Here is a 12,690-nt window from a genome sequence, read left to right on the forward strand (position 1 = left end):
GAGTATTTTAGGTGCAATCAATGATGTCAATGTATGTTATGAAATGTTTCTCAACAAATTTCAATGTCTGTATAATGAGTCTTTTCCAGAGGTAGTTAAAAGAACACATAAACACAAATTTAAAAAACCATGGGTATCAAAGGGCTTGTTGCGATCTATTAATAAAAAGAACAGACTGCATAAGAATTATTTGAAAAATCGATGTCTGGAAAATAAGATTAAGTTGAATAAATATAGGAATAAATTAACTCATTTGTTACGTGCTGCAAAAGAAGATTATTATCTCCATCTCTTTAATAATATTAGAGGAGATATTAAGAAAACATGGAACCAAATAAACCATCTGCTAGGGAAAAGAAAGCTTCGTGGTATTCCTAATGTTATGTTTAATAATGGTAAAAAGTATGAAACAGCACCTGATATTGCAAATGAATTTAACTCATTTTTTGCTTCCATAGGTAGTAACATTTCTCAGAATATTCCATCTACACCGTGCTCATTCAGCTCCTTTCTTAGTAATGAATCCCCGATAAATTCAATGTTTTTAACTCCAACTTCGGTTTTTGAAGTTCTGAAAGTATGTTCCACTTTAAATCCATCAAAGTCGAGCGGCTTTGATGATATATCACCTCGTGTGGTAAAAGAGTGTATAAACTTTTTTGTAGAACCATTAACCTATATCTTCAACCAATCACTTTGTTATGGAATTGTACCTAATAAACTGAAAATATCAAAAATTATACCCATATTCAAAAAAGGTGACAAAAACGAAATGACTAATTATAGACCCATAGCAGTACTCCCAATCTTTGCAAAACTACTTGAAAAACTCATTCACAAAAGATTGTATTCTTATCTTCAGTTGCATAATATTTTGATAAAAGACCAGTATGGTTTTAGAAAACAACATTCTACTGAACTTGCAGTTTTGAATTTATTTCAACATATTTTATCAAATATAGAACATGGGAAGTACTGTGTTGGAATATTTATGGACTTGTCCAAAGCATTTGACACCATTGATCACCACATTCTTTTACAAAAGCTTCTTCATTACGGCGTGAGAGGTAATGCATTTAATTGGTTTGATAACTACTTGAATAATAGAACACAATACGTGGTGGTCAATGGTGTCAAATCATCTATTCAATCGAATAGATGTGGGGTACCCCAGGGTTCTGTCTTAGGCCCCCTCCTGTTCCTTGTCTACATTAATGATATTGTAAATTCATCACACTTGGTTAAATTTTCTTTGTTTGCTGACGACACTTGTGCAATGATGGCTAATAAATCTTTAACTAATGTTATTCAATCCATTAATGTCGAATTAAAAAAAATAAACACCTGGTTCCAGTGTAATAAATTATCCTTAAACGTTTCAAAAACTAATTATATTATTTTCAGGACAAGGAACAGGAGGGTTCCTGGAAACCTAGATGATATTCATATTGATAATACAACATTAAATAGATCAAGTGATGTTAAATTTCTTGGGATTATATTTAATGAAAATCTAAACTGGAGTACACATATACATCACCTCTGCAACACAATATAAAAGAATGTTGGTATATTATCCAGGCTTAAGTATATTCTACCTAAACATATTCTGCTTATATTATATAATACCCTTATTTTGTCTTATCTTAATTATGGAAGTTATGTCTGGGGCAACACGTATAAAACTCATTTATCCAAAATTGAATTACTTCAAAAGAAAGCAGTTAGAATAATCAACAAATCTGATTTTCGTTCCCCATCTGCTCCTCTATTTAAAAATTTGAAAATACTGCCTATTTATGAACTTGTCACCTTTAATACAATTATATTTATATACTCCACATTGAATAATATCATTCCTGAGTCTAAGGATAATCCTTTTGTATTTAATTCAGAATTGCACCCTTATAACACTCGTCAAGGTAACAAGCTTTATATTCCTCATTTTAAAACTACAGCTGGTCTTCAGTCCCTAATAAGCAATGGAGTAAAGAAATGGAATGAACTCCCACCAGATATTAAATCAAGTACAACTCTGAATAAATTTAAATTACTGTTCAAATCACTACTTATGGACGCTCTTTAAATATATGTACCTCCCTTAAGTCTTTTAGTCTCAGGCATTTGTGTGTGTGTGTGTTTTAGGGTGTGTGTGTGTGTGTGTGTATGTTGGTGTGTGAACTTATGTTCTGTTGTTATTGCATTTGTTCTTAATGTAAGTTATTTCTTTTTATAATTTTTTGGGATACCATGTACAAGCATTTTGCTTTTCGGTGTCCCAAACCATAATTTAATTTTATCATCTATTGTACATTGCTATTTTGATATGTGTTTTATGGTTGAATAAATAGATACAATACAGATACAATACAATCCCCCGGGATTTGATTACGCCAGTGACTGTTAGGGCCTTTAGTGTCCATTTTGAATTGCACAATACATCATTTTATGTCATGCAAGACTAAAGAAAAGATATGATTTGCTAGAAAACATGTTTTCAGATAATATTTTACTCGGAGATCACGAATACATGTATTTCATGGTTATTGTTCTTGTGGAAAAGCGTTGGACATTTTTATCATTGGACATTTTTTTACACGCACCCGATCAGCGCTAAATTAAGCGTAATTTATACAGGAAATCAGCATAAGCCATGGATTCAACCGTTGGTTTAATTCGGGCCAATGTGTTTGGGAATGAGTCCCGTCTATGCTGATAGGCGTCTCATAAAAAAATACGTTACAGGATTTTTTTATGAAGGTGCTCATGGTTATTATTAAAGGACAAGTCCACCCAACAAAAAGTTGATTTGAATAAAAAGAGAAAAATCCAACAAGCACAACACTGAAAATTTCATCAAAATCGGATGTAAAAAAAAGAAAGTTAAGACATTTTAAAGTTTCGCTTAATTTCACAAAACAGTTATATGTACATCCTGGCTGGTGTGCAAATGAGGAGACTATGATGTCATCCACTCACTATTTCTTTTGTATTTTATTATATGAAATATGAAATTTTCTAATTTTCTCCTCATTGTCAAGTGATACAATGATCAATTCCTCCCTCAACATGTGGAATTAGCATTGTTTGATACTCTATGGTTCAGTCAAGTTGGTCATTATTGTCAAATCTATAAAAAGTGCAATAATGTATAATTCAAACAATAAAAAACAAAAGAAATAGTGAGTGATGGACATTATCGACTTACTCACCTAGTTGTGCGTATCACTGTTTTGTGAAAAGTAAGCGGAACTTTAAAATTTCATAACTTTCTTATTTCATATCCGATTTTGATAAAATTTTCAGCACTATGCTAGTGATTTTTCTCTATTTATTCAAGTAAGCATTTTCCTGGGGTGAACTTGACCTTTAAATTGGACACTGCCATAACAATCACCACTTCGATTGCAGCAATCATTACATAAACAAAACTTTTTTTGCAAGCAAGGGACTTAATATTCCATATTATCAGCTACTGCCTCAGTAATCAGAGATGGAAAATAATCCGACAACCATTACTAATAACATATGAAGTTATAAAAATAAATGTATTTTCAATCAAAAATAACATTCAAATGATGAAAAGTAAATACGAACCAATATTCACATTATCTAATGTATGACTGAATAAACACAAATTTATACCACGGTGAGTAGATAAAGAAGAAAATCAATCAATAAAGCGTCATAATTATATACATACATCAGTGCGAGTGCATGTTATATTCAGAAGTTACCAACCAGCTAGTATAACCTTGCTCTCCACATATGTATATGTTATGTACCTTCATCTTTTGTACGTGTCAGCTGAGTTGATAGTTAATATGTGGTCATGGTATAGAGCGTTCTTTCAGGGAATTCAACAAAAGTATTTGATTTAAAGCTATATTTGTCCCGAACTTGGTGATACGAGTTTTAAAGATCTGAACACAATTCAAGTTACTAGAGCGGATCAGAAGTAGATCTATATCTATTTTGTAAACAGTAAATAACACAACATACAATAGACTGCGAAGTACAATGCGAAATAGTTATATATAGTTATTATACCTTTTAAAATTCAGATGAATATAGGAAACGGATTGGCAGAAAGTTATTCTGCAGAAAGGTTTGAATACATTATCGAATTCAACTGGCGATACACGTGCAAATCAGGGATCCGCGTTTCTTCCTCAGTGAAATGACCACGTCCACTCTCTTAAGAGCGTTTCATCAACATTTTTGTCAGATGGGTTGTCAGATCTGACAACTTTCCTTGATTTTGATTGGCTGAGAACTTTTGCCATGGTAACTGTCGAATAAAAGGTACATACTTGTCAGATGCAACGTCCGTCATTTCCTTTCATGAAAAGCTCCCCTAAACATTTTTTTGATGGCCAGTCGGGTTGGGAAAGGGCGAAAAATTAAATTCTGAATGTGAAAATGTTCTCACTCGATTTAGTCCACGATAGAAAATGCATAACCTTGTTTTTTCATATATACAATATTTCTTGAGGGTTTTTGTCAATTCGAGGGTGCTGATTACGAATCTGAATGATGCCACTCGTGTAACCTTGAGCATTTACAGCTCAAGATTTTGCAATTTGGCAAAATCCAATATGGCCGCCAAAATATGCCAATCAACCATGAAATTAATAAAATTTCCCGCACTCTGGAAATAAAATGCATGAAATGTGTGGCAGGAGTAAAATACTCTCTGAAAAAAAATGACTTTGACAAAATATTTACTTTCTTGATATTCAAAATGTCCGCCGTAGACCCCTGTATACTCTATTATGTATAATATGGATAGATAATAATGATTTTCAAGAAATGAGCACTAAAGTGCCATTCTACTGTATGAACAAAGTAATGTATGAAAATCAACATTACTAACGAGACATGTCATTTATTATGTCATGTATGGGAAAAATTTTGATAGCCGCCATTGGGCCAAACTGTACTATGTACATGTACAATGGCAATTGGGAACCCCTCATCCCCCCAAAAAAATCACAAGAGTGAGCACTAAAATGCATATTATTAAGATAAACGAATGGAATATTGACTAAAAACATCTATTGTTAACTAGGTATGTTATTCAATATGCCATGTATGTGTTAAATGTTAATTTTGATGACCGCAAAAGACTCTAACAGTACTACCGTGTGTCTAAAAAAAAAACGTAACGCTTTTGAAATGGTTGCCAAATTGAGCACATGTAATTTTATGAGGAAATGTCGATATGTATAGAAAGCTGAAGGACCAACCTTTCATATGATATGAAGAATTGGAAAAAAAAATCATGCTTCGATGAACAGTGTTCACTTAAGTTAGAGGTATAAAAATGTGCCTGAGCAGGATTTTTCCTTCCAATTTTGGACACGTAAGTTACATGTAGCTTACAAAATAATGTCGATATGAGATATTCATGATCGATGGATCAACAGGATATTTTGAATACCTTGAATACCATTCCTTTTTCTCTTTTATTTATCTATCCCGAAACACCACCCCCCCCACACACACGCACACACACTTTCACTCCCATCTTATTGTATCATTGATCTGGTAGATGTGAACGGGATTAAGGATGAATGGGAATTGGCTAAATTGAAATATTCCAAATCATAATTAACATTACGCAACCCACTGTCCTCCCCCTCCCACACACACACACACACACATACAACCTTCTTCCCATCCTCTCACCTACTCCTTCCTTTTTTATCACTTTTCTTCTGAAAGTTTGGTGGATCGTTTTTTTTCCATTAATAATCAAATTATTAACCAGTCACTCATTTTGATCAATGAAATCAATCGATAAATCACTGAAACATTAATTCCATCAAGCAATTGCTCAAACCAATTATCACACGCCCACAAACCACACACACACACGCACGTACACACCCTCACACACGCGCGCGCACACCCCCCACACACACATTAGGGCAGACATGACAAAAACAAGTTAAATCTTTTTTTTTAAGATGTTCATGTTTCTTTTATTTTTTTTCTTATTTACAACTGCTTTGTTCATCTTAAAAAGAAAGATCTGACAAAAGTAATCAGTTCATAGTCCACATGGCTATCTTTTCTTCTTGACTGAATATCACGGCTTTCAAAGTACCGATTGAGTAAGGGTACCGGTAAAGATAAGTCTTTCACATTAATGATCGACATGTCCACCTTCTCTCTCGATACACGATCTTGCCCGTTTGAGCATGTCCAGAACAGTTCTCCTGACTGTGGCTCTGTCCTGACGAAGGACACCAATCTCATGGGTGATAGCTATTACATGTTTGGGTCATTCTTAATACCTGAATAAAATGTGATTGATGATCCACCAAATTTACGGAAGAAAACAGATAAAGAAAAGGCAAGGGGTAGGTGATGGGATGGGAAAAGGTTGTGGGGGAGGAGAGTGGGTTGCATGTCGATTATAATTTTGAATATTTCAATTAAACATTTTCCAATTCTTCCTTCATCCTGTTCACATCTACCAGATCAATGATACATTAAGATGGGAGTGGAAGTTGGTGTGTGTGTGTGTGTGTGTGGCATGGGTGGTGTATCCTTTTAACTCTTAATCCATCGATCATGAATATCTCATATCCAATTTATTTTGTATGCTATACCTGTCCAAAATTGGAAGGAAAAATCCTGCGCAGGCACATTTTCATACCTCTAACTTAAGTGAACCCTGTTCATCGAAGCATGATTTTTTTTTCATTTTTTTCATTTCATATGAAAGGTTGGTCCTTTAGCTTTCCATACATATTGACATTTTTTCATGAAATAATATATGCTCAATTTGGTAACCATTTCAAAAGTGTTACGTTTTTTTTGAGACACACGGTATATACAATGAGAAAGAGGACCAGAGGAATCACAAGAGAGAAGGGGGGGGGAGCACTAAAATGCATGTATTTATGACAAATAAATGGAATACTGTCAAAAAGTCATATTTGTAAAAAAAATATATCATTCAGGTTTCAAGCTTGTGTTCGATACTGCATTTTGACTTTCAAAATGGCCGCCACAGACATTGCCTGTATTTTGTACAATGCGAAGTGAGACACCAATTTTCACAGGAGTGAACACCATAAATGCACACAATGTGATCTACGGGTAAAATATTGTCTGAAAGCATAATGTTCTGACAAGATGTATCACTTCTTCTGTCAGGTAGGTGATAAATACAGTGTATTTTGAAATACAAAATGGCCGTATATGTCCAACGGTATTATGTACAATGTGATTGGGGACAATTGATTTTAACAGATTCTGGTTTTGGTTGACTATGGTGTTGTATGAGTGAAATAGTGTCTGAAAACTGATTTCTCACGAAATATGTCATATTATCTTATTATAATTTAGGTGATAAAATGCTTTATTTCAAAATTCAAAATGGCTGTAATCTGCCCTTTTATACAAAATACCTGCCCCCATTCAAATTGTACATAATACGATAAGGGACTATGGCGGCTATTTTCAATTTCAAAATGCAGGTTTTATCACCTAAATTACACAATGATATATCTCGGTAGAAACCATGAATTCTGTCAAAATTATAGGTCCCCAGATACAATATACATAATATTTTTAGGGGCTATGGCAGCCATTTTGAATTTCAAAGTACAGCATTTCATGATCAATTTTGTTAGAAATCATGTTTAAGACAATATTTTTACACATACATCACAGTAACATGCACTTTATGATTCTCACTCTTATAAAAAGTAGATTCCCTATACGCAAAAAATACTTCACATACATGGCGGGAGAAATTCAATTTCATTAAAATCATATTTTAAAACAATATTTGCTCATACAGCAGGATTATATGAATTTCATAGTCCAGCGAATCCAAATCCCTACATAATTATATGTCCCCATTTACATTGTAGATAATAGCCCTAAATATACTGTTAGGGCCTATAGTGTTAATTTTGAATTGCACAATGCATCATTTATGTCATGCAAGAGTAAAGAAAAGATATGATTTGCTAGAAAACATGTTTTCAGATAATGTTTTACTCGGAGATCACAAATACATGCATTTCATGGTTATTTTTCTTGTGGAAAAAGCGTGCATCAGCATTGGACATTTTTTTACACGCACCCAATACTCGCTAAATTAAGCGTATGATATACAGGGAATCTGCATAAACCGTAAAGGCATTTCATAGTTATTGTTCTTGTGGAAAAAGCGTGCATCAGCATTGGACATTTTTTTATACACGCACCCGATACGCGCTAAATTAAGCGTAATTTATACACAGGGGCGTTGATCCATTTTTCAGATGGGGGGGGGGGGGGGAAATCATGAATCAACGTTCCAAAGGCGCTCGATGGTACAAAACAAACAACCTCATCCACAGACACACACACACACACATTATACATATATATATATGCCTATGTATGTATGTTATATGAGTAATGAGATACAGACACGCATCTTACTAACAAATTAATGCGAGCGCGAAGCGCGAGCTGAAATTTTGTAGTAAACTGATTTTAAAACAGGAAAAGGGTAGGCCTACCTGTTTAGGACTGTTTGTAGTTACTCATGTGGATGCACAGATAATGCGAGTGCCGAGAGCGAGCTCGAAATTTCTTTATATTCTGACCGAAAAGCTTGATATTCTCAGGATTTTTGGTACCAATGTTTAAGATTAGTATATAAAAGAACAATAGATGCGAGCTCGAACTTAAAATTTTGATATTTTGATCTGAAAAAATGAGTTTAATGAATGTTTTTGATACAGAACAAGATATACATGTATCTATCCAACAAAAGATTATTGCAAATCAAAGCGGGAGTTCTTTTGAGGTTTAGAACTGAAAACGGGACATTCTATTCCCCTATTTAATCATGAAAAGTATGGGTATTTGCTAAAGAAATGATGCGAGTGCGAAGCGCGAGCTGAAAATTTTGATATTCCAATCTGAAAAGCGGACATTTTGAGCACGATTTGATGAAATAAAGAACGAGTTGTATATCTCAATCTCGCTTGCTGAACATTACATTCTTATTTTATTTTTGCACATCCGGAATTATGGGGGGGGGGCAAAACGATATGTTTGCCCCCAAATATTTTCATTGGTGGGGCGATGGCCCCCCCCCCAGGATCGACGCCTCTGTTTATACAGGAAATCTGCATAAACCATACATGCAATTCATGGTTATTGTTCTTGTGGAAAAAGCGTGCATCAGCATTGGACATTTTTTTATATACACGCACCCGATACGCACTAAATTAAGCGTAATTTATACAGGAAATCTGCATAAACCATTGATTCAACAGTGGGTTTAATTCGGGTCAATGTGTGTATGTATGAGTCCCGTCAAAAAGGTGCCCATGATTATTATAAAATTGGCCAAAATAATCACCACTTCGATTGCAGCAATTAATACATAAAAAAAACATTTTTTACAAGCAAGGGACTTAATATTGCATATTATCAGCTACTGACACAGTAATCAGAGAAAGAAAATAATCTGACAACCATTACTTTTCAAATACATAGTCATATTGATAAATGCATTTGCAATAAAAAATAACAATAACAAAGATGAAAACTAAATACGAACGAATATTTACATTATCTAATGAATGACTGAATTAACGCAAATTTATCCCACGGTCAGTAGATAAAGAAGAAAAATCAACCAATAAAGCATCATATATAGATTACATACCTCAATGCGAGCGCATGGGGTGTTATATTCAGAAGTTACCAACCAGCTAGTGTAACCTCGCTCTCCACATACCTTCTTTTATATACACGTATAAAAGGTATATTTTATACACAGTCGAGTGTGGTCATGGTTGAGAGCGTTCTTTCAGGGAATAGACCAGTTCGTAATTACTTCATGGGCAATTTTAGTCAAATGACCTTATTATTTCTTTCATCATGATAGGCAGATTTCAAAACAAGATATTACGTAAGCTTGCCTTACATAGCAGGATGAAGGAATTGAATAGACCAGGTGACTAGAATAGCACAGCAATGAACACTTAATGAAGGTATTTGTTGCATTCCTACTTTGAATGCATATCTTGACAAACTGTGAAATACCAGTCGTTCGTGGAAGCATTGTTGTTTTTTGTGGATGTAAATGAAAACGACAATTCAAAAGAATATATGAATAATCAAGACATCAAAGTTGGTGCTTATCTCATTAGATTTTAAAGCACCATGTCACTTTAGTACAAATGACCTTCTTCTGATCATGCGTAGAATCTTTTGATCATGCGCAGAAAGGAACTACGAACTGGCTTATTCAAAAAGTATGTGATTTGAAGCTATAGTTGTCCCTAACTTCGTGATACCAGTTTTAAAGATCTGAACATAATTCAAGATAGATCACGAATACATGCATTTTATGGTTATTATTCTTGTGAAATTAGTTTCTCCATTTTGTACATAATAATGTATGGCCTTTGGCGGCCATTTTGAATGTCAAAGTACAGCTTTCATCACGTACATTGCATATTGAATATTATATTTTGTTAATAATTATGTTTTATTCAGTATGCCACTCGTTCATCTTAATACCATGGATTTTATTACTCACTCTTGTGATTTTTGTTCCGCTTAACGTTATACATAATACCGTTTGGTGGTATTTTTAAAATATAAAAATACATAATTTATCACATACATGACATAACAAGTGATCCATTTCGTTGGCACTCATGTTTTTATTCATTACTTGACTTGAAGATCACAATTACTTGCATTTTAGTGCTCACTTTTGTTAAAATGAGTTTTTCCTATTCATATTGTCCATAATAAAGTATGCAGGGGTCTATGGCGGCCATTTTGAATATCAAGAAAGTAAATATTTCGTCAGAAATCTTTCTTTTTTGATAGAAAGTATTTCACTCCTGCCACACAATTTCATGCATTTTCTATCCAATATGCTGGCAGTTTTATGATTTGCATGGGTAATTTGCATATTTTGGCGGCCACATTTGATTTTGCCAATTTGTGCTCAAGGTTACACGAGTGGCATCATTCAGAATCGTTATCAGGACCTTTGACAAGAAACCATGAAAAAAATACTGTATATATGAAAAAACAGGTTTAGTCAATTTTCTGCGAGGACTAACCTGGACTAATTGTAATATTTGTACCAGCTGAAAATATATTGAATTGTGAATGAGAATTTTATTGTGAACCCCAGGGAGCACATAAACATAAATTGATAAAAATAATGAAGATTTGTGTCAAATAGATTCTATGTTTGAATGACATGAGCTTTTAAAAAGAAGCACTGATAAAGAATAAGGGGTGGTCAAACTGAATGACTCATACACCTTTTGTCCGTAATTTTTCTTTTATTTTCTTGCTTCTTTGCTTTATTTTCATCATGTTTTTTTTTAATATATGTTTTCTTCAATCCAATTGCAAAGTAGGGACATTGGCCCCCTGACGCTCCCATTGTGTACGCTCGACAACAAAACACACCCGCACATACACCGCACACACACACACACACACACATTCATTCTCCATGCCCTCTCGAAATGTTTATCTTCACCAAAACCTGGCCTACTGGTGTTGGGATTTTATTTCATCCATTCATTTTTTTTTTTGGGGGGGGGGGTGGCTGCTTATCCTGCCCCGAATTTTCAACAAAGTTGTTTTCTTCTGCCAGGTCATTACAACATCCTATTTTCCAATGAGCATGGCAATTTTTCATCGAATCTCCTTTTAAAAAGGTTGTCGAATTACGTTTCCTATACGCCACAAAACAATTTAAAAAAATAGAATATTGGCACACTGTTTTCGCTCTCCTGTAAATTGAACAGAACATTACAATAAAAAAACAACTTTGCTACCCTGAACGCCAATTGAACCTGGTGACCTGCTATACCTTTCAGTAGCGTAATAAACCAAAAATTTTGAGGGGGCGAGAAATTGAATATTTTTGACAAATTTCGGAAAATGCTGAAAAATAGCTATTTAGTGCAAAAATATAATTCTGTGACAACAATCATTACCCTTTTCCACTTTCTCCCTTGTTTTTGGTCGTGAAAATTTAGAGGGGTTCATAATTATATGCCCAAAGTCCCCCATTTGTACGCCAGAGATACCATGCTTCACCATACCTTCATTTGATTCCTCCAAGTTGTTTCCATAACCTGACCCCAGCTTTTCTGACACCCCTGCGGTGCCCCTGATCCCCTTTTCTCACACCCCATTTTCACATTCACTTTTACTTTATATACAGCGTTATCATATCATGTGATTGGCTGTTTTGAATATTCATCACTGTGCATGCTCTATCGCCGCATGAACAGACCAGTCCGGCGGGCGATCTTCGCCTGGGTATATACAGCCTGCTAGCGATCGCTCAATTTGTTACGCGTCACATTTACACATTAAACAAACAAACAAGTTTTTAACTGTTACCCCAAATAACCTCCCCCCAAATCGGTAGTCCAAATTAACAAAGACAGGTCACTTCCTTAACATTTCAACATCCCTGGATAAACATGCATACTTCAGAGATCACTAATCTTGCTTATTTAAAAATTATTCTGCATAAATGAGATTTTTTAATGACTTTGAAAATAATATTGTATTTATAGCGCGATGAAAGACTTCCACGAGCAAAGAAGTGTTAGATGTTTCATGAATATCAAAAGCATATATTTCCGTCACAGAATGGAATTCGAAAACACGGAA

At 34.3% G+C, this 12,690-nt stretch overlaps 1 protein-coding gene across 1 annotated transcript in view; it reads right to left on the reverse strand.

The window, feature by feature from the left end:
* LOC121408710 (serine racemase-like) overlaps positions 1 to 9,898 on the reverse strand; it is a 44,363-nt gene extending 34,465 nt beyond the window's left edge. The window contains exon 1 of the mRNA XM_041600314.1: positions 9,692 to 9,898. The gene's annotated coding sequence lies outside the window, so the exon portion shown is untranslated. The remainder of the gene's footprint in view (positions 1 to 9,691) is intronic.
* Between the last annotated feature and the right edge of the window lie 2,792 nt (positions 9,899 to 12,690).

The sequence above is a fragment of the Lytechinus variegatus genome, chromosome 2, assembly GCF_018143015.1.
Source record: "Lytechinus variegatus isolate NC3 chromosome 2, Lvar_3.0, whole genome shotgun sequence".
NCBI classification, from domain to species: domain Eukaryota; kingdom Metazoa; phylum Echinodermata; class Echinoidea; order Temnopleuroida; family Toxopneustidae; genus Lytechinus; species Lytechinus variegatus.